The 22,766-nt window shown below is 47.1% G+C and overlaps 1 long non-coding RNA gene across 2 annotated transcripts; it reads left to right on the top strand.

The window, feature by feature from the left end:
• The first annotated feature begins 60 nt into the window (after positions 1-60).
• LOC122230009 lies at positions 61-17,609 on the top strand. Of its 2 annotated transcripts, XR_006207246.1 has the most exons (3): positions 61-245; positions 17,038-17,214; positions 17,461-17,609. It is a non-coding gene; the product is annotated as an uncharacterized LOC122230009 (long non-coding RNA). The 2 variants fall into 2 exon arrangements; XR_006207245.1 differs by having other exon boundaries at positions 17,038-17,609.
• Positions 17,610-22,766: the final 5,157 nt, after the last annotated feature.

Here is a 22,766-nt window from a genome sequence, read left to right as displayed (position 1 = left end):
CCTCATTCTTTTCCTAAGTTACCCAATTTAACTGCCCTGTCCCTTTGATCACACCTCCCCCTCATTAAACACTTACCAGATCCTTTTCTGTTGCTATGTAGGCAGTATAATAGCTTTCACAGCTGCTTGCTGAATGAAATGGGGAAACACACACACACACACACACACACACACACACAGTTTGGGAGTGTGTGTGGGGAGAGAAATTTCCACAGTGTTTCAGGATCAAGGGATGCTAGTGACAGGTATGTGTTCTATATATACACACACAGTGCATCCCCCTGGCACATTTTACCCAGAAACATGCCCTGTTTTGGCGCCCAGAGCTGCCACGTGCATCGGTTTGATAGAGTCTGGGTTCTCCTGACAGCGTGACAGGCTATTAATCACATGTGACCGAAATAGCACACAGAGGAGGGCACTACTCTTTCTTTCCTTCCCTGACTGGGGGTGGGTAATTTGCTGAAACTCCTCGTCTTTGCATCCGCTCTGGTTTCTTTGTCTTTGTGTCATCCTTCATCCCCATTGGAGGCCTTCTCGTTTACAAGCGCATCGTCTTGGGCAGGTGAGGTCACGTGGACCAACTCAGTGGAACAGAGACAACATAAAAAACAGATGCTTGTTTCACATCGACTTGTTTCCTCCTAAGACCCACTGAGAAAATCATATGGCTTCGTAATTATTATCTTAACGGCTTTGTCTTACTTAGGAGGACAAAGTAGGTATTTAAGTTTTAAATTTAAGTAGGTATGTAAGTTTTACAACATTTTTAATGGCCAGGTCGTGCTGATAGTTAATACTTATCTTTGTGTGGTTTATAGATACGTGATATTGCATACGTGCTATGTTATCGCATGCTCTATTTTGAAGTGATCGTGGATTGTTCTGTTGGAAATTTCTAATATGAGGCAGTGAGACCTTAGGGTCAAAGTCTGCTGTCACATGCTTTGCCTTGGTCAGAAATGGCTTGGGTACTTCATGTGTGCAATCTTCTGCCCATGGTGGGAGATAGACAACCAAGGGTAGAGATGACTTCAGGTCCCTTTAGCCCAAGGATGTAAGATTATGTTGGCTTCACCAGCCACTGTGCCTGGGGTTGGAGTACAGATATCTGGAAACGGGTCTGTGGTAGGGAGGTTATGGAAGTGGAGGTGAGATAAGGAGAGCAGAGTTCAACCATATTCTTCAGGAGGAGTCAGCATATAGTTTCTGTAAAAGGCCAGATAGGCTTTGCGGGTAATACAGCTTCTGTCACGACTCTTCAACTCTGTCGTTGTGGTACAGAGGCAGTCACGGATCATAGGGAAACGCACGGATGTGGCTGTGCTCCAATAACATATTAGTTATAAAAATAGGCAGTTGGCCTTAAAAACCAACTGTTTTTAAGGACGGTGCCACGTAGATAGTAGTTACTAAGATGTGCGTTCAAACAAGAGGGATGGGTTGATCGACAGGTAGCAAGAGGAAAAATGAGCAGAAATGGTAACAATTGACAATCAAGTGATCTTCACTGTATGCCAGTCAGTCTCCTGAGTATTTTATGTGTGTTAACTCCTTGCATTTTCATACCAGCACACCGTGAGAGAAGTACTAACTTACTGGCTGCAATACGTGAGGTTTTATGCAATGCTCCCAAGATCACATGGGTAACGAGTGGCAGGACTAGGATTCAAACCCAGGTTCTGAAACTCAAATCAGGCTTCAAAATTCAAATCCATTTCCAAAGGTCCATGCTGTACACGATCTCAGTTTATTACTCTGCATTATGGAGCTGGCAAGTGAGACGTGTTCAGGAGGAATTCTGGGGATGGAACGCATATGCCTACGTCAGCTCAGAGCAGGGGAGGTTGCATTTGAGAGACCAGAGAGGGATGGACAGGCCACACACTGACTACCCCTAGTGCCCAATGGTAGTTGGGTGGGGCTGCAGAGAGACCAGTGGACAGAAGATCCCCACCATGACATCCACTTGCTTTACATGAAAGAGTGTAAACAACATATCTGATGTAGTGTAAGGAGTAGTAATCAATACCCTTGGACCCACCGTCCCTCTTAGAAACATGTCATTTTCAAGACCATAGAAACCCCATTGAGCCCCATTGATTTTATTCCATTGCTGTCTCCCTCTAAAAAAGCCCATTATTCTCCATTTTGATTAATATTTACCTTCCTTGTCTTTATAGTTTTATGACAGAATGCACGCAAGCCACACAGTACATTATGTAGTTTTATCTTTTATAAGAATGGGATTATCCCGCTTGGGTGACTTAATATTTTCTGTCAGCATGAAAACTTTGAGAAGTTCATACATCTCGCTAAATGTACTTGTGATTCATTCGTTTCCATTGCTCTATAATATTCCACCATATGACTACAATGCAGTAGCATTTTTATGAGTAGCATTCCTTGCTCAAAAATCGTGAGCACCCTTAACTTTAAGAGGTCATGCTAAAACATTTTTCAAAGTGGTTGAACCAATTTACACGTCTACGGGCAGGGTCTGAGAGGTGGTGAGGCTCTCCCTCCCGGCCGGCCCTTCGCGTTGCTGCACCGGCGGATGCGAAAGAGGGTCTCGCTGTGGTTTTAACTCGCATTCCCCGCTAAGACTTGAGATTTTCGCGAGTTTTAATATCACTGCCTTAGATCCCTCCTAATTACTCTGGGTGAACATCAAATAGACTCTTACCTAGAACCTCACCGCTGGGCGTCCTTTCTGTCTCTCAGGCCGGCATTGGTTGGTGGGCACACAGCAATCCATGCACAGAAATGTCCTCTCAGGATTCAGGTGGACAAGTTGATGTCCCCACGTCCATCAGAATTCCGTTTGTCCTTCTGGGTTCTGGAGGCAGAGAGACTCCAGCTTATTCATACGCTGTTCGTACTGCAGCTCGGCAGCGGGAACTTAGGCAAAGTTACTTCACTTCTTGGCATGGCAGTTGCTTTAATTATAAGATGAGCACAGCAGTACCTCTCTACGCAGGACGTTGCCTGTTGATTCTAGGTTTGTCTCGTGGGGTCTCGGGGGCTGAAAACTGTATTTTCCAGGCCCCTCTGGTTTGGATCATGCAGACCTGGAGGGCAGAGAAGCCTTTCTGCCCTCTGACTTGGCGGTAGGCATGCAAACATGTAATGGGCGTGATGTTTGCAGTGGCTTCGCGGTAAATGCCTGGGACCCCCTACTCCAGCGTGGTATGCGGGTGAGATCACTGGCAGGGGTTTCCTGTGATCCAAATATTTTCTGATTTCTTCAAAGCTGGAAGTGGCTCTCGCAGACCTTCACACCCCTGTCCTGCATTTAATAGTCTCTGTATTAACCCCCTCTCTGCCGAAGAACCTGGAGTCCTTTCTCTGCTCCTGAGCGGCCTTTGATGGATAGACTGTACCTTCCACTGCTTTTCCACTTCGGGCCGCTAAGAAGGTTACGTGGAGTTATTCACGTGGTGTGAACCTGGCACGTAGTGGGCACCTTCTAACCCCCCCTTTTCCTACCTCCTTTAAGGAACAGGAACATCTCCCACGTTGGAACATAGACGTAGATGCATGGAAAGGGCTGGAGAAGGGTGAAAGGCCTTGCTTCGCGCAGTAGGTCAGGAGGCTGTGGATGAGCCTTCACAGAACACTGTTTCCATGACAGCCGGGCGAGGGCTGTCACACGGCTGCCTAGCACTGCGGGATCTGTGGTAAGACGCCCGCATGCCCGCAAACCAGCTTTGTGTGCCGCTGGCCAGGCTGAGTTTCCAACAGGTGTTCTGGAATGCCACCATCCCTCCCTGGCTGTGATGATGACCTTCTTTACGGTGTTAACTCCGAAGCACATCAAAACATCCCTTCCTGGGGTTATCCTTAGATCAGACCCCTGCTAATAATTGCCAGGAAATTTCCTAAACGATTTTTTGAAGTTTATTTATTGATTTGAGAGAGAGAGAGAGCGCGTGCACACGCGAGTCGGGGAGGGGTGGAGAAAGAGGGAGGGAGAGAATCCCAGGCAGTCTCCGCACCGGCAGCGTGGAGCCCGACTCGGGGCTTGAACCCACAAACCGTGGGCTTGTGACCTGAGCCAAAGGCAAAAGTCAGGCGCTTAACCAACTGAGCCATCCAGGTGCCCCTGAAGAGTTTTCTAAGCTGAGTCAGTGAATGCAAACTACCTCCCTCCACACTGTGGAAGTTTCATCTAGAAGGTACCCAGTGTGGCTCTGACCTTCTGTTCATTTTTCTCCACTGGCTTCAAACAGGCTTCAAATAAACCACACGGTGACTGGCTGTCAATCAGAAATGCCGCCAGGAAGCTCATTTCTAAAGCTCCTTTGCTACTGTGTGTTGGCATTTTCAGAGTCCTTCATGGACAACCTCAGAAAAGCTAGGCTGCGAGTCAAATGCTGCCTGACTTCAGGTTCTTAATCTTTGTAACTATAGGAGAAATGCTCTGCTCAGCGGTGTCATATTCTGTCCTTTAGCGCTATCCAAGTGGATTCTTCTCTGCACCCCTCTCTTCCCCCAGGCTAAGCTATGTGAATCAAGCAAAGCATGCCTTGGGTGTTCTCAGGTGCCTCTCCTCCTTCGGGAGCCCCCTTCTTTTACACTTCGGAGACTCGGTGTTCTTGGGCGAATTTACGTCACTGCATCCCCTTTCCGGGGGGGGGGGGGTATCTGCAGGTTAAGATCCATGCCCCCGGTGCGGAAAGCTACGCCTTATGTGTCATCGGCACCGTGGCCAGCAGTGGGGACAGGAATGAACCAGCTTTCCTGTTCTTGGGTCCGGTAGGAAACCCATTGCCGTGTGGTGTCAACTTGGTGTGGGGGCTCAGGCTTGGGGAGGGTGGTGGGTTGCAGGAAATGGGCTTGACGGGTGATTTGGGCAAAGCAGGGAGGCAGTCCACAGTGAAGGTGAAGAGCAGCGGGCTTTCTGTGAGACACCTGTGAGACTTTCCTCATCACTGGACACGTCGGCAGCAAAAGTAGGGCGGTTCTGTCTGAGTCCAGCTGCAAGATGGCGTCGCCCTGCAAATGCGGAGGGTTGGGTTCTGTGGGAGTGCTTGGGGCACTGTGGGGGCAGGGTCTCATGTAGGGAGGCTACATGAAGAGGAACTGGGAACACCTCTGTGTGTTCCAGTCTCTTTGCTCTGGAACAAAGCGGGTTCCTCTTAGATGCATACTATACTGACGGAGGGCAACCAGTGGCCAGAGGCCCGTTGGTGGGTCCATCTGCTTGTCTGAAGTTCCAGAAAAGCGTATTACCAGGGCCAATTCGTGGACGTCCCCACGGGCTATCAGATCCCAGGCCAGGCAGCTCCATAGCCTCTAAGCGGCTCTAAGCGGCTCGAAGACCGACTCTGGGGCTGCAGATGTGTTGGAGATGTGTGTGTGCCGGGCAGAGGGGGATGAGATGATTCGCCAGTTGTCACTGAACACCTGCTTCTTTCTGGTGTTGCTCTGGAGGCGTGACAGAATCCCTGCTGTAGGCCACCTGAGGACACAAAGTGTAAACAGTTGCAACCCAGAGGAGGGAGCCACGGTCTCCTCTGGAACTGGCTGGGAAAGGGGGCCCTGGGCGTCTGGCAAGGCAGGCAGAGAGATGTCAGGGATTGGACGCTTGGTTTGGAGGCATTAGAATTGGGGAACTTTTTTAGTGTGGGTCCCCTATGAGAACACCCAGAAATAGGGATTTGGGTAAGGAGTTTTCTCAGGCAATGGCCTCGGGCAGCAAAGTAAGGAAGTGGGGAAGTGAGATGGGCTGGGTGGGAAAGTCAGTAGGGGGCACGTTGATTAGGAGGCCCCTGCTGTGGGTGACTAGGGCCCAACCCTGAAGAGAGGCTATGCAAAGCACACCCAGATCCTGTCCCGTGAGGGTAGAAGCTGGGGTGTTTGTCCACCAACTCCAACATATTCGGCATTGAGCTAGCTCTTAAGGTGTTAACCCCTGGCACTTCTGACCCGTTCTGAGCCTGGGCTGAACACACTCCTCTGACCAGGGGGTGTCCGACATGGGAGCTGCCTGCAGATGACCAAAGAGGACTGAGGGGATGTGGGGGGAAGGCTGGGGGGCACTTCCTGCCATGGAAGCCAATAGAAGAAATAGGGTGGGTCCTGAAGCTCCTGGTTCAGGGATGTTGGCCCTGAAATGCTGTACATCCTGGGCCTCTCTTCTCTTTTCCAATCCTGTTTGCTCTCTTCAATGGAGGGAGAGAGTGTCAGATTATCCAAAGCATCCTCCTCAATTTCTTACTGGTGGCAACTACACCAGAATAAAGCAGAACAGCAACAACAAAAAGTAGTCTGGTTTGTGTTAATTGGGGTATATGTGTGTGTAAAGGTACATGTTTATATGCATATAAATGGTGGGCATACATGTGTTTGTGCATCTTATGTATTTAAATATGTATAAGTTATGAGGTGCCTGGGTAGCTCAGTCAGTTGAGTGTCAACTCTTGATTTTGGCTCAGGTCATGGTTCAAGGTTTGTGGGTTCAAGCCCCGCGTCAGGCTTTGCACCAACGGTGTGGAGACTGCTTGGAATTCTCTCTCTCTCGCTCGCTCTCTCTCTCTCTCTCTCCCTCCCTCCCTCTCTCTGCCCCTCCCACACTCTCTCTCTCTCAAAAATAAATAAATAGATAAATAAATATTTAAATAACCCAAAAATCATGTGTCAGTTATGTAGTTTCTCGGAAAAAAAAAAAACACAAACATGCTAACGAAAAAGGAGGAGTGTCATCTTTCAACATGCGTCAGGGCCCTGCTGTTTCACTTGGTAACCCTGGGCCCAGTTTACTTCTATTAAGTACAAGTCAAAAGCAATGACGCCTGCTATACCTTCTGTGTTTTATCTCTGGAATTTGTTGTTTATTGCCTAGTGTTTTGAGATTACCCACTTTATAGAGTATTTACGGGGGAAACTAGTTGCATGATTTTTTTTTTTTTAAAGAGCCATCTTATTTCCGGGCAAAATACTTACTTCTTTTCCTCCTACCTTTTAAGGTAACAGCTAACGGTGGCCTGTTTTATATACCAGGGAGAAGATTCAAATTGTTGTAAAAGAAATAGAATACATTTGGCCTCACCTTTCAAATCCCTTTGTGGTTTTCATCATCTGTACAATGGGGATGATACTATCTACCTCGGAGGGCAATTGTCAATACCTAATGAGATCTAGACTGAGTCCTGAGAGGACTTCTAGACTCCAAGGTCAGTCTGGCTTCAAGGAGAGACTGAGAAGTGCCCTGATTCCAGAAACAGGCAAGAACTTTGTCCTGTGGGTGTGTTGGAGCAGGGCGTTAAGGCACTCAATAGCTTTACTGCAACTGACACAGAGACCAAGGACACCGCAGTGCAAAGTAAAAACACCCCGAAAGCAGTCCAAATCTGTCAATTATATGACCAAAGCGTGTTCTCGAAAGAGGGAGAAAGAAGTAGGCCTGACAGAGGGTGGAAGTTGCTAAGATTGTTGGGAAGGCCCGATGCCAGAGGCCATCTTGTAGCTCTACAAGTCTCATTCCCCTTCATCAGCATGCTGTTTTCTATGGTACTCGTTGTTAATCTCATTCTAGAAAAACTGTGGCTTCCAGAGCTACTTGCCCAGTAGTGGTGGAATAAGCATTTGAGGCCTGGTATGTTCGATGCTCAATAACACCCCCCCTCTTCTTCCGTGTGGTGCTGCAGAGGGAGAAGAGAGCCTTGCATTGCCACATGCAGCGGTGGTCATTGGCACGGTGATGACTTCTGTCCCGAATGCAGGAAACTTAGGAGGCCTGGCTTATTGGCTGAGGGTCACAAGCACCTGCCTCACATATCTGACCACACCCTGGCAAGGACTCTGGTTTCTAGCACCCCATTACCATAGCCCTGAAATTTTCCTCCCAACCTCAGGGTTGGGTCCCACTCACCCTAATCTCTCCTTCCTGCACCCCCCCATGCACACTCTGCCCTGGACATGCCAAATTTGGTAAAGTCTGTAAATTTGCTGTGTGATTTCATGCGTCCATGCGTCTGCCTGAAAACGTCCCTCTTCACTCCTTCATTATCTTCCTCTTACTCCCTTTCTAGGACCCGTATCAGTTGTCTCCTTTTCCATGAAACTTTCCTAGACCTGCTCAAACAGAATTTATAACTCCCTTCACCGCGCTGCTGCGAAAACTATGCCATAAACCAAAACTATGCCGTAAATCAAGTGCCATAAATGTAATTCATTGCGTTGCCTTAATTTGTCTGTCTGTCTATGGTGGAGATTATTAACACTCAGCAAATGTCTGTGTGCTCTTCTGGATTTCCCAGCCACCATTGCAGTTAGACTGGGGCCACGTGTCTGGGTCCTGCCCAGAGTGTGCCACTTCTAGGCCTGCACTTGAAATCATCCCATGTGACCCTCCTGCCGTCTCTCTGACCTTGAAGTTCATTGTCACTACAGACTTTGTAACTGCAGTGTCAAGGAAGTCCACCTAACCCACGTTTGGATGTGACGGGCACACGAAATAAGCGTGTATTAAACCACTGAAATGCTGGGTCTGTTGGGGAAGCTGGCACTAATGACTTTGATTAATATCGCATCTGTTTTTCCTGTTACTTGTGAGGTCTTGCAGCTAAGGACCGTTTTTCTATACATCTTGGCATTCTTGACATCTAGTGAAAGCAGAGTGGCTGAGAAGGGCAAGCGAGGGCATCTCATGTAAGGGTAGCTCTTCTATGGCCACAGCCTTCAAGGGACTTGGCACCATTTTGTCTTGGCTGACGGTGGGGTGAAAGGGTCCTTATGCACCTGGTGCTTGACCACCTGGGTAGGCCCTGAAGTCAGCCACTCAGGCATTGGCTGACAATTTTATCTGGTGCTTTCTGCTTCAGTTTTCGACTCCCTTCTTAGAAGGCTTTCTGCTGTGGAAAGATATTGGCAGAACACTCGGCTTTTGTGTCCTAAGTTAAAATGTAATCATTCCTGCTTCATGTTCCTTCCTTAACTCCATCACTCTGGTTGTGAGCAGGAAAAAGGAGGCCAGTGGCCCTGTCTCCCTGCTGAGGAATATGGTCTGACGACAACCTAATGATAGGCATACAGCACAGTGTCACTAGTTTATGGCTAGAAACAGTGAGTTCATGGATGTGTGGCTGTGTGTTCTCATGGATTACAAATACCATCGTTGACTTTGACTATATATTTTTTTTATAAACCTTGAGAATTTCTCTAAAAATTTTAATTTCATAGGGCAATGGCCAGAGGATATACTATGGATGGGAGAGACAAGCAACAGTCATCTCAACTATGTGTCAAGTGTTTTATGAACACAGTTTCATCACAGAGCAATCTTAGAGAGCTGTGAGTCCATTTGTTAGATGAAATACAGAGATTCAGATAGGCTTGTTAAGCATGTGCAAAAGGCCAGAGTTGGCACACATCACAGGTTGTCTAGCTGCCATGTTCTTTTCTGCCACGGTCTGTGACCTCACTGAGCTCCATTTCACTGTATGGTATCCCAGAGCATAGCCTCGGCTCCTCATTTCCTTCTGGAAGGGGTGAGCACATGTTACTTCCCTTCTCTGACCTCCATGTCTTTCCTCTTAGAAGGCTGCCCTCAGGACTGAAAGGGAAGACTCGGGCCATAGAGAAAGCATTTTGTCTTTCTCCTTCCTTCTCCCTCCTCTCTCACTACAGCAGGGTCTGATCACCTTAGGAATCTTCTACTGCTATTCTAGCTAGAAGGTGAGAAATGGAGGCTTCTGTATATTTTTCATCCCACCTAGACCAAAAATAAGTTATTTCAAGTTAACTGAAGCTCCATAGTGATTGGTCAACCAGGAGGTACCAGGTTCCTCCGACAACAGAGTCCTTACCTCTTTTCTTTGGAAAAGGAAAGTCTAAGTCCCTGGAGTTTTATCTAGGAAGAATAGTTTAGGCTTCTTTAAGATGCTGACCCATTATTGGAAAGAGTCACATTGGCTCCTGCAACAGAGCCCACGTGAAGGAAAATGAGGGAGTAAGAACCTATCCGCAGCAGGAGTACTCTGGCTTTCTGTCCACTAGATTTGTGATTTTCCTATAGTCAAAATTTCTACTTGGCATGGTTGTGAAGCAAAATAAAAGGTTTCAGAGTCTGGAAGACTTGATTTCCCACCCCAGCTCAGTCACTGCCTAGCGTACTATTTGTGTATGTTGGGTAAGTCACTTTCCTTCTGTCGTCCCAGTTGTCTTACATGTGCATAACCAGTACTTTGAACAATCATGATGCTTTCAGTGTGACTTTTGTCCCCCTCCTACTTCTTTGTCTTTGTCCTCATCTTTGTTTTCTTCTTGGCTCCCATTTGTCCTTTAAAACTTTATTCATTGGGGAAAGTCTTTTCCCTACCACTTGATGAAAGCTCAGGAGTCCCCATGACTTTTGTGATCACTCTGAGGAAAGTTGCAGCTACTTTAAGTACTTTAGAGAAGAAAAAACAAATGAAAAACTACAATTGTAATTTGTGGAAAAAACATCCAGTCCTAGGTGTCGATCAATACTTCAGTTCTCATGCAAATGTGAGACTTCTCTCACCTTGCTAAGACCTATTTTTGGTGGCCCCCTGCCTTTTGGGAAAGAGGGTGTGATGGCCTGATTCTTCTTTCCTGTATTCACATCTTCCCTTTCCCTAGCTAATACACATGTTTTGCCCTTGCCAGGTTCCAGCTGAAAGAGAGTGGAGGGAAAAGAGGTTACGAGAAAGTTCCCCTATAACTGACAAGAGGTGCCATCCTTTCTGGCTTCTTGCTCTCTGCACCTTGCGAGAGTTTAAAGCCTACTCTCACTCTCAGATGACACTTTCATGAGCTCTTTGGAAATTGTTTGCTTGGATTCCTCTTTTCAAAATTCTTGACCCCCAAAAGATGATCTATAGCTATCTGACACTCATTTTCATCTCCCACCTGCTGGGGTCCCCTTACCCCTCTGGTTTTTGGACAGGATCTCTGGCGGGCAGAACCCTAAAATGACCCTCACTGACCTTCACCCCCGTGTAATTCCTTCCCCTTTAATGTGGGTGGAGTCTGAGAATATGATGTGTGGGACTTCTATGATTGTTACATGACACGGCAAGACGAATTTGTACATGCAGTTAATGTTACCTAATCAGTTGACTTTGTACTTAGGTGCTGATTACTCAAGAAATCGGTTGACTTTGAGTTCATCAAAGGGAAGATTATTCAGGTTGGCCTGACCTAATCCCACATGTCCTCTAAATCTGGGTCAAGAGGTCAGAGACTGAGGAAGCCAAAGACAACATGTTAGAGGGGTTCTTCATTGCTGGCTTTTGAGGTGGATGAGGCCATGTGGTAAGGAATGTGGGGACCCTCTCATTGCTGACAGTGGCCCTAGCTGACAACCAGCAAGGAAATGGGGGCCGGAGTACTGGAGTAGGACTTAGAAACTGGATTTGGCCAACAACCTGAATGAGCTTGAAAGCAAACTCTTCCCCAGAGCCTCAGGAAATGGATGTAGCCCTGAGTAGAGAACCCAGTCATACCATTCCTGGACTTCTGACCTACAGAACAGTGAGCTAACACACGAGTGATGTTTTAAGCCACTAAGTTTGTTATAATTTCTTACACAGCATTAGGCAACTAATACAGGTCCTAAGAGGAGTTATGCTGGCTTTTTTTATGCAGGTCATATACCTTGGGCCCGTGGAAAACATTCACACATCCTTTCTCTGAGCACATCTAGGAGTACACACCTATACCATTGCACTAAACTTTAAAGGGCACTAAATCAGCTTGCCAGATCATGTTTCCTGCCCTCCATAATTTGGGGGACAATGGTCATATTTCAGTCCACTGAGTTTCACAAACCCCAGGAGATACATATTAGACTGAGTGATCCAAGCAAAGCCATTCCTCATCAGTGAACTTGAGACTGCAGGCTTGAGTGACGGAGGGAAACCAATGTGTGATTTTATTTTCTCAGGCCATTTCAGGGACTTCCCCAGGAAGTCCCTGGTTTTACAGGGACTATAAAGTGTTGGTGTGGCCAGCTCTATCAGAGCATAGACATGAGGGAGGTTGGTTTAGGATCTTGAATTGTCCCCAGTCTAAGTGTCTTTAGTAAATTCAGAATCAGAAGGTTTTTTGTTTGTTGGTTGGTTGTTTGTTTGCAAACAGCCTTGTCTTATTTCTGTCTTCCCTAAATTTCCTGCCTTGGGGAACGGTGGCCCCCAAGTGCCTTGGAAGTTGGCTGGCAGTGAGGCATGCCCTGGTTAAATTGACGCTGATGCCCTAGAGAGTCTCAAAGAATGTTCTTGGCAGTCTAGGGAAGTTTCCTGGGGTGTTTAGAACGTAGCTTTATCTGAAGCAGTGGTTCTCAAACTTTGACCTGCAGCAGAATCACCTGAAGGCTTGTGAAAACAGAGATTACTGGACCCCGCCCACTCCCAGAGGTTCTGATTCAGTGGGCCTGGGGCAGAGCCTGATAATCTATATTTCTAAGTTCTCAAGTTGCTGATGCTGCTAGTCTGGAGACCACATTTTGAATATTATTGCTCTGAAGACATATTTCTCCTGAAATCCTCTTTTCTTCCCATATCTTAACCCCTTTTCACATCTGTGATTTTCTGTTGGAGCCAAGCAGTGCGGAAATGGTTCTCAAGAATTTCTTTAAAAAAAAATATAGCATTTTGTCTGGTATCTAACTTTGGCAGGCACACCTGTTGTATCTTGGTGACTTACTCACAATTTAATTTTACCATCTTGTTTTATGTTAAAAAGCAGAAAACATTAACTCCTGTTCAGGGATATTGCGATCACTGAAGAAGTTGCTATATGCAGAATAGAAAAAAAATGCATGTGGGTGTTTTTCACTGTGCTCCCCCGCCCCACCACTTGCTACAGATATTTTGGGTGGGATCTGAGAATTTGAAAACCACATGAAACACAAATTAGGAAAAATTTTTGAAAAGATTGATGCTGGGAAGGTTCAATGATTGACTTCTTTGAGAAGGCATTGAGAAGACATCAGAAGATGTCAGTGAGGTCGCCATGGCACTTAGCCCGTGAAATCACCAACCTAGTTTGAGGAATGACTGCAAAGTTCCAGGAGGTCTTTTGGATTCTGTATCATTAACTCCAAAGAGATCTCCCAAGACATACTCTCAAAAGGCCTTACTTCATCCTTGTGCTGTCCCCCGCTGAGCTCACAGGATTCTTCTGCGGCAGATGAGAATCAAGCACTTACTTGAGCCCCCAGAAGCCATGACTTGGCTTCAAGGCAACCAGCCATCTGCAAAATGTCTAGAAAGGTAAGTGCATGCCGCCTTCCTTCTTTCTGGCCTCTAATTTATTGGCAGAGAAATGTTAAGTGGATTTTTTTAGAGAGTCACCATATTGCAGAAACAGATTGAAGCAAGATGGATTTGGGAGAATAAAGTTTGCTGTAGGATAGAATCGGGTCCTGAAAGGGAAGGCATATGGCTGATCCCCCAGCCCATACAGCCTCCCTGAGTAAAGTGAAAGCTTCTTAATTGTGAAGAGCCACAGCACTAGCAATATTTATTGAGCACTTACTTTGTGCTTGCTCTGTAGGGATTGTTTCATTCAATTTTTGACAAACATGCAGGTTAATTACTGTAATTGTTTCATTTTTTGCAAGCGAGCAAATACAGGTAACCTTCCCAAAGTTGCACAGTTATTGAGTGGTTGAGTCGGAATTTGAAATCATAGTCAGTCAGGCTCCCAGTTATAGAAGATCTTAAAATGAGACCAGGCATTATTGATCATAAAAATTCACGAATCCTGTGTTAGGGATTTCATTGTGTCCACCCCCAAATCCATATGTTGAAGCCCTAACCCCCAACGTGATCTATTTGAAGATAGGACCTTTAAGGAGGGAATTAAGTCAGATGAGGCCATAAAGGTGGGGCCCTAATATAATAGGACTTGTGTCCCTGTAAGAAGAGGAGGAGACACAAGATGTGTGCATGTGTGGAAGAAAGGTCAGGTGAGGACTCAGTGAGAAGGTGGTCATCTGTAAGCCAAGGAGAGAGGCCTCAGGAGAAACCAGACCAGCCCACGTTTTGATCTTGGACTTCCAGCCGCCAGAACTGTGAGGAAACAATTTTCAGTTGTTTAAGCCACTCAGTCTGTGGCATTATGTCATGGCAGCCCTAGCAAACCAATACCCGCCCCCCACCCCCCACCCCCTTCAAAGTGGGGTATACTTTGCCATCCCTCGATTTTGAGTTTATCCAGAGGATTCACTTTGGTCGATGGAAGGCCAGCAGACCTGATGTGAGTAGAGGCTTAAACAGCATGTGGGTATTTGGGCTTGCTGCCTTGTGCCTGCACTGGTGCCGTGACAAGGACGGGTTCCATCTAGCTAGTCCTATGGGGGCGGGGGGTGGGGGAGGACATGTGGAGTAGGGCCTTGCAGCTTGAAGCAGAGCCAGCTGGCTGAAGTTGGTCTAAGCCAGGCAATGCCAACCTGCTCTAGTTTGAAGCCAAGCCACCCTAACTGGCCCCTAGAGCCATGACAGTAGATGATAACTGTTTTAAGCTCCTGCATCTTGTTGGGCAGCACTACTGTCATCAAAGGCCACGTGTCAATACTACGCAAAGCAATCTACACATTCAATGCAATCCCAAGCAAAACTGCACTTGCATTCTTCTCAGAGCTGGAACAAGCAATCCTAAAATTTGTATGGAACCACAAAAGACCCCAAATACCTAAAGTGGTTTGGTTTGAAGAAGAGAACCAAAGCTGGAGGCATCACAATCCAGGACTTCAGCGTCTACTACAAAGCTGTAATCATCAAGACAGCATGGTACTGGCACAAAAACAGACACATAAACCAATGGAATAGAATAGAGAACCCGGAATTGGACCCACAAATTATGGCCAACTAATCCTTGACAAAGCAAGAAAGAGTATCCAATGGAAAAAAGACAGTCTCTTTAGCAAATGGTGCTGGGAGAACTGGACAGCAACATGCAGAAGAATGAAACGGGACCACTTTCTTACACCAGACACAAAAAGAAACTCAAAATGGATGAGAGACCTAAATGTGAGACAGGAAACCATCAAAATCCTACAGGAGAAAACAGGCAGCAACCTCTTTGACCTTGACCACAGCAATTTCTTACTTGACATGTTTCAGGATGCAAGGGAAATAAAAGCAAAAATGAACTACTGAGACCTCATCAAGATAAAAAGCTTCTGCACAGCAAAGGAAACAATCAGCAAAACCAAAAGGTAACTGACGAAATGGGAGAAGATATTTGCAAATGACATATTCGATAAAGGGTTAGTATCAAAAATCTATAAAGAACTTAACCAAACTCAACACCCAAGAAACAAATAATTCAGTGAAGAAATGGGCAGAAGATATGAATAGACACTTTTCCAAAGGAGACATCCAGACGGCAAACAGACATGTGAAAAGATGCTTAACATCATTATCATCAGGGAAATACAAAATCAAGGCCACACTGAGATCCTACCTCACACCAGTCAGAGTGGCTAAAATGAACAACTCAGGAAGTAATAGATGTTGGTGAGGATGTGGAGAAACAGGAACCCTCTTGCACTGTTGGTGGGGATGCAAACTGGTGCAGCCACTCTGGAAAATAGTGTGGAGGTTCCTCAAAAAATTAAACATAGATCTACCCAACGACCCAGCAATAACACTACTAGGAATTTATCCAAAGGATACAGGAGTGCTGATGCATAAGGGCACATGCACCCCAATGTTTATAGCAGCACTTTCAACAATAGCCAAATTATGGAAAGAGACCAAATGTCCATCCACTGATGAATGGATAAAGAAGATGTGGTTTATACGAACAAACAGGGTTGACAGAGGGGGTTGGGGGGAGGGAAAGATGGGTGATGGGCATTGAGGAGGGCACTTGTTGGGATGAGCACTGGGTGTTGTATGTAAGCGATGAATCACGGGAATCTACTCCTGAAACCAAGAGCACACTGTATACAGTGTTAGCTAACCTGACAATACATTATATTTAGAAAAAGGAAAAGATCAGGATAGGGAACTTGACATAATTTCTGCACAATAATTTCTCTGGCCATTTTTCAGGGGTAGGCGTGGAAGGATATTTGGTGAGAAGGTAGACAAATGATTGCTCTCATAGTTTTCTCAGCTTCCAAATCAAGAAGATCAACTACATTCCTGTAAAAATATGCACAGGGTGGAATTGAACCATTATTTTCTTGCAAGACAATATTTAAATGGAGAAAAACAAAGAGATATGCATACAGAGACAGGTATACAGAGAATGGGCTTCTTGGACTGAGTTACACTGAGCTCACATGTCCTGACTTTGTCACTAGCTATGGGTGATCTAGCACAAGTTATACAAGCTCATTGTACTTCGGCTTTTCTGTCTGTAAAATGGGAATGCTAATATTATCCTTTCCACCCACATACAATTATGTCCCCCATACATAATGTGGTCCTGCCTGCCTGAGTGGAAAAGTCTGACTCAGAGCAGGTATTGTTTATTGTGCTTCTTTATAGTCAAGGAGTCTTCAAGCGGGGAGCGTATGGTGTGGGAGATTTGAGAGACACAGAATTCTGGGGATTGTTTTTCCTGTCTAGGTGTATGGAGACATTAGGCCAGAGGGACCAGCAGGACAGGATGAAGTTGCTTTCCTTGTTGCCTTGTGAAGTCTTAAATCCTAAGTTTGTGGCCCAGTAGAGGAAGGTGGGGAATCTCAGGCCATCAGAGCTGAAAGGACCCATTGACGTATTATAGAATGTGGTTTTCTCAGCTTTGAATAATGTATAAGCTCTTACTTTGACAAGCCGGAGTCCAGATTAATACTTCAAATTCCAAGCTCCAGAATTTCCTTGTCCTGTGATGTGGAAGACGTGCTTAGCCTTTTTGAGTCTTTGTTTCATTATCTATAAAAAGAGAGTGATAGTAGTGGTCCCTTTTAGTGTAAAGGTTTCTATCATTATGAAAATCACATTAAACCAAGGAAAGCCAAAGCCCATGGCCCATCATCAAGCCACAGAGAAGGGCTCACCAATATGATCTTGAGATATTTAATTTCTTAACTCCAGTCTCCTTCTTTTGCAGATAAGTAAACTGAGGCTCCCTGAGGTAAGCTGAGCTTCCCGAAGTCACAGAACCATAAAGTGCCAAAGTAGGACTAGACAGGAGAAGATTCTGGAAGTGACAGATATCTAAAGAAGAGGGATCCCCACCTGTTCAGATTTTCAGATGCACATGTAGTCTGGAGACCTGGGAGAGGAGGTAAAACTATAAATTGTTAATATTGGAAAAGACCCAGCATCTAGCTTGTTATTGTTGCAAGAACACACGCTATAGTTACTAGCTTGGCTAAACTTGTTATACAACCAGTGACAGGAAGCTCACTGCCTACCGAGTCAGTGCATATTCTGTTTGAACAACTTGTCGGAAAGCCTTTCCTTATGTTGCGCCTTGATGTAACTTCCACTTCTGGAGCTGCCCAGAGTGAGCCAGGTGCTTTCTTCACAGCATAACCTTTACGTGTTTCAAGACAAGCTACTGTGTCTGCTGCTCTGACCCTTCCATCCACACGTGCGTTCGGCAAGCATAGCAGGATTCTTGGTAACAAATGGCAATAAGTGGTAATAAACGGAAAACTCAAACTGACTTAAACATGGCATTTATGTATTCATGCATTCACTCACTCACCTGTTCTCCTCTTTGACCATTTGTTATTGAGTGCATTTTGTGTTTCAGGCACTGTTCCAGATGTGGAGGGTAAAGCGGTTCATGTGATAGCCCCTCCTCACATGGAGCTTGCATTCCAGTGTGAGAGGATAGACGATGAAGAAATAAATATGTTCGTCTCAAGAAATAAACATGCGAGTGCTGTACTTTGGGAAGAAGTGGCGTAGAGTGAAAGGCATAGAGTAGGCCAACATGTGGGGGTTTGGGGGCGCCGGGCCATTTCATTGAAAACCACAGAGGCAGGGCACAATTCAGCTCTCTCTCATCTTTCATCTGCGTTTCTCTCCAATCTGCTTTGTGCTAAGCCAGCTGCCTTCATGCTAGTAGTTTGGCTGCTGGTGGACCGGGCTATGTGCTTTCTCATTTAAATGCAGGAGGTTGGCGTTCGTTTCTCCCAGGGAACAGAAATTGTGAGCTCTGTTCAGGTAGAACCACCCCAAAATCTGCGTCCGTGGAAAAGCCATCCATTGATTCGCCTAAGCCTTGGTATATTCCCATATGAACTTTTAGAGGCATGTGCCACTAAAAATCAGAGTGTGCTCATTGTCACCCAAAGCATATGACCACCCTGCAACAGGGGAGGATGAGCTCTTTGATGGGGAGGGAACTATAATATCCACTACAAATACTACATGTAGGTACTCTGAGCTTACAGAGATGAACAGAATACAGCCCCTGACCGTAAGGAGGCCCCAGCTTTCATGGAAGGAGACAAATGAATAGATAACTCCATAAGAGGGATAACCATTCCAATTGGCCCAAGACAATCATCAGCCTCAGGGTGCCATATGAGAATGGGGCCTTAAAGTGGTCTTTCTAAAACAGTCCATATTCAAGATTTCTGTTTATGTTCTTCACTCCCTTACCAGTCACAACCTTACCCACATAACTTTGCAGAGCTCTCTCATTTGTTGGGGGCGGGGGGTTAATATTTTTCCACCCCCACGTGATTTGCTTTTGCCCATGGGATATTAACAGACCCGAAGCCAGCAGAAGCATGAAACATGCTTGCACCTTTGGGCTTCCTTTCTGCGCTCTTCCATTTCCTTGCGAATCACGTTAGCCTGCTTGTCCCCTGACAGGGGAGAGGGATAAGTAGAGCAGAATCACACCAGCTGAGCTATCCTGGTGGGACTCAGCCTCGGCCAGCTGACCCCTAGTCAACCTCCAGACCCACGAGCCTCACGGATGCTTATTGAGAGTGTACCACGGGGGTTTTGTGGTTGTTTGTTACGCGGCATCCTTGCAGCCATAGCTACCAGACGCGGGCCTGAAGGACAGTCTTTGCGGAGGTGGTGAGCATTCTAAATTGTTTTAGTTCTCCTTTGATACGGCAAGAGGTAGGTCGGGTAGGGCTGGTCAAAGAATTTTGTATCCAGAAGTCTGCAAATCAAGAAGAGACAGGGAGAAAAGCCCACTCTTTCTAGTCTTGGCAGGTGTGGGAAGACGGGAAGTGGAGATCTGCTCAGAGGAGACAAACGGCCAGAGGAGTGGATGGGCTGTGTTTGGCACCCCTGAGTCACTTTGGTTCCCCAGAGGCACGGGTGGGGGTTGGGGGCGGAGGGTACGTGTGCTGAGAGAAAGAGCCCACCGTAGGGTGGCCCTCCGGGGAGGCGAGGTCGCCAGCAGCAGGGGTAGGTTTAGATACGGCAGAGGCTGAGGGTGTATGAGAGTGGTAGTGGCTGCCCAGGCGAGGAGCGGGCAGCCCGAGGGCACCACTGGATGGTGAAGAGGCCGAGAGAGGCCAGTCCACAGCTCCAACCAACCAGCAGGATGCCTGGGCTGGCTGGCAGGTGCTCAGGAGATACCACGTCAAGGCGTGGCCAGCCCTGCGTCTCCACAGCGGAAGCCAGGGAGGACCCAGAGGGCACCTGGACAGTTCAGGGAAACACCACTCGCCCCCCTCCCCCCCCCCTCCGCCCACCCACCTCGTGGTGTTAGAATCAGACCCAAGAGGAATGGCTTAACCCAACTTTAGTTTTCTTGTCCTGCTCACCAATTGGGAGGGGGCTTATGAGGAAGAACAACGCCAGTTATTGGCAGAATGAAGAAACCGCCGTGTCTCTGTGGGCAGGAGAGTCACGTGGGTGGATTTTCTGTTCCGGCACAGTCACAGTCCAGTGTGGTGACGTTGGGGACGATGCTAAGCCCTGGGGTGCCGGGTCGCTGCAGAGGCCGGCTCTGACTCAGAATGAAGAGGGAAGGCCTGGAGGGGCTCCTGAAAACTCAGTGCTCGTAATAAGTGGAACCTCACGGGGCCTGTGGTGGAAATGCTCATGAAGAACCGAGACATAGGAGGATCGGGGGTGGGGACTGGCACGTGCAAAGACCGATGTGGGGGAGAGCACCTCTAGCTGACCCTCACGGATCACTCGCGAGTCCCTTCTCGGCCAGGGCATAGAGGACCTTGGCCACACGGTGGCAGGGAAGGTGGGCATGTGCTGACTGATGTGGGGACCCCCTCTCCCCTCCCTCCCCTCTTCTCAGCGCAAAAGACCGTGTGAATTCTCCAGAGATTCTGCTTTACTTGCGGGGCAGAGGTGGGCTGAGAATTGGTGGGGGGCCAGATGGCACACACGTTTCATTTTATTCCCCTTACAGCCTCGTCATAGTGGTGCTACCCCTGATCCATCACCAGTTCCTTGGCTCTCATATTCAGAAGGCCACCCAATCAAGCCACCCCTTCCTACCTACATCGCTTCCCTATTTGCCCATTGGTCCCAGCTATGCTGTCTCTCAGTTGAACTGGTCTAGCAGTTTCTGAACTAGTCCACCCGTGCCTCCCTACTCCCCTCCACACAGTGGTCAGAATGATCCAGCAGATGCTCTGAGGCCTACATAGGTCACTCCTGTGCACAAGCCACCCAGTGGTTCTCCACGTGATCCTCCATAAGCGCACGGTCCTTATGACGGTCCATGAGGTCCTCTGTGACCTGGTCAACCTCTTGCTTCCAGTCTCATCTCCTGCCTCTGCCCATCTTCCCGCCATCTATCTACCCCAGCCTCACTGACTGTGCAATTTCTTCTTGCTGTTGCTTCAACATGATGAGCACAGGGGGGTCTCGGGTCTCTTGCACTTGTCAACTCTTTTTTTAAAATGTTTGTTTATTTTTGAGAGGGTGGGGAGGGACAGAGAGAGAGTGAGACAGAGGATCTGAAGCCTCTGCGCTGACAGCAGCGAGCCAGATGCAGGACTCAAACTCACGAAGCGTGAGATCTTGACCTCAGCTGAAGTTGGACCCTTAACCGACTGAGCCACCCAGGTGCCCCACACTTGTTGACTCTTCATGCAGTGTTCTTTCTTGAGACATCTGTGTGGCTCCCACCCTCCATTTTTCAGGTCCTGATAAGGGAAGACTTACCAATATCACTCTACTCCCGTCGTGCTTTGACTTTTTATCCTATAGTAGTTTTTCTTCACCCCACTCATCAGCACTCGACATGGTCTCTTTTTTGTTTGCTCTGCCTCTAAAATGTGCTTTCTGCAAAGACAGGGACTATGTTTTGTTGTTGTGTGTTTTGTTTTGTCTTCAGTGCCTAGGACATTGCCTGGCTCACATGGGCACTCAATAAATATTTGCTGAATGTTGCTCAGAGAAGTTAAGCAACTTGCCTAGGGTCACCCAGTAAACCTATGGCCCACGCCCCGTTGGCACTGAGGACAATGCCCTTTTGAATCCATTTTCTTTTTCCTTTGCCTACTGCCTAGACATCAGGACTAATGGGACCGATCAAACAAACCCCTGTGACTCTGATTTTTGTAGTGAAATAGGCTCAGTGAAGAAACATGAGGGGTAATGCTCTCCTTTTAGTAATCCTGGAAATCAGAGGACTGACTAACCTTAACTGCCTCTCTGTAATAAGAAATCACAAGGGCTTTCAATTTGCTGGTCCATGTTTCTGTCTGCTCAAAAATCCTTAAGTTTCGTATTACTTGATATTTAATCCTACATAAAAGAAAGGGAAAGAAAGGAAGGAAGGAAGGAAGGAAGGAAGGAAGGAAGGAAGGAGAAAGAGAGAAAGAAAAGAAAAAGAAAGTCACATGGCTACTACATTTCTGCTCTGATGGGGGAAGCAGAGAGAAAGCAGCTCGTGATAGACATGCCACGCTGGTGGGCACGTCATCTTCAGGAGAGCTGTGACAATGGCAATCGCTCCAGCCCTCTGCTCTAGTCCAAGTAGGCCGAGCATAGTGACAGGCTACTGCCCTGGGCTCATTTCCACCCTTGCTTTCTGGCTCACACTCATATTGCCCTCTGGCAGTGACCGTGAGGGTCAGGTGGCCTTGGCCGCATCTCTCATCTGCTGGTTGCAAAGCGTATTTTCCAGAAGTTGGCAGAGCCATATGTCTCATCCCACGTGATATTTCACAATGAAATGCTTCCACTCGGGAGCGGCATCTCTTTCCTTTCTTTGAGTCTGGATGAGTCAGTGTCTGTGGCGGTGGGAATGATGCTCTTAGACTTATGAGGCTGTCGTAAAAGATGACACAGCTTTTGTCTGGCCCTTTTGGGACACGCAGCCACCATACTGTGAGGGAGCCACGCGGCCCCAGGAAAGGCTGCGTGTAGTTGTTCCAATCACGGTCCCGGGGGAGGGCTCGGCCAACAGCCAGCGTCAACCACCAGATTGTGAGGGCGAGAGTCTTCCTACAAGAAGCCCCAGCCTTCGGGCGTCTCCAGCTGATACCACATGGAACAGAGATGCTCTGTCCTCGCCAGCTTCTGCCCAGATCGTAGATTCATGAGCAATCTACAATTGTCATTGTTTTAAGCTGCCAAGTTGTGTGTGTGTGTGTGTGTGTGTGTTTGGGGGGGTTGTCACTCAGCAATAGATAACTGGAACGGTCTTCCCACAATGTGGGGTCAGCAACCATGGGACATCCCCACTGTGCCTAACCTTACATAGAGAGTACAGCCTTAAGAAAGATATGTTAAATGGAAAGACTAATCAAATTAACATTGCCTCTAAAGTGACTCGAGGCCGACTTAGTGAGATTTTCTTACCCGTCTCACAAACAGCGTGGCCATTACCACAGATATTATTTTGTTGGGAGAGTTCAGAGCAGACCCGGAACGGACTTGAAG

This window comes from Panthera leo, chromosome C2 (genome assembly GCF_018350215.1).
Source record: "Panthera leo isolate Ple1 chromosome C2, P.leo_Ple1_pat1.1, whole genome shotgun sequence".
Taxonomy (NCBI): Eukaryota; Metazoa; Chordata; class Mammalia; order Carnivora; family Felidae; genus Panthera; species Panthera leo.
Note: the sequence above shows the minus strand (reverse complement) of the source record. Positions and strands in the feature narration are given on the sequence as shown.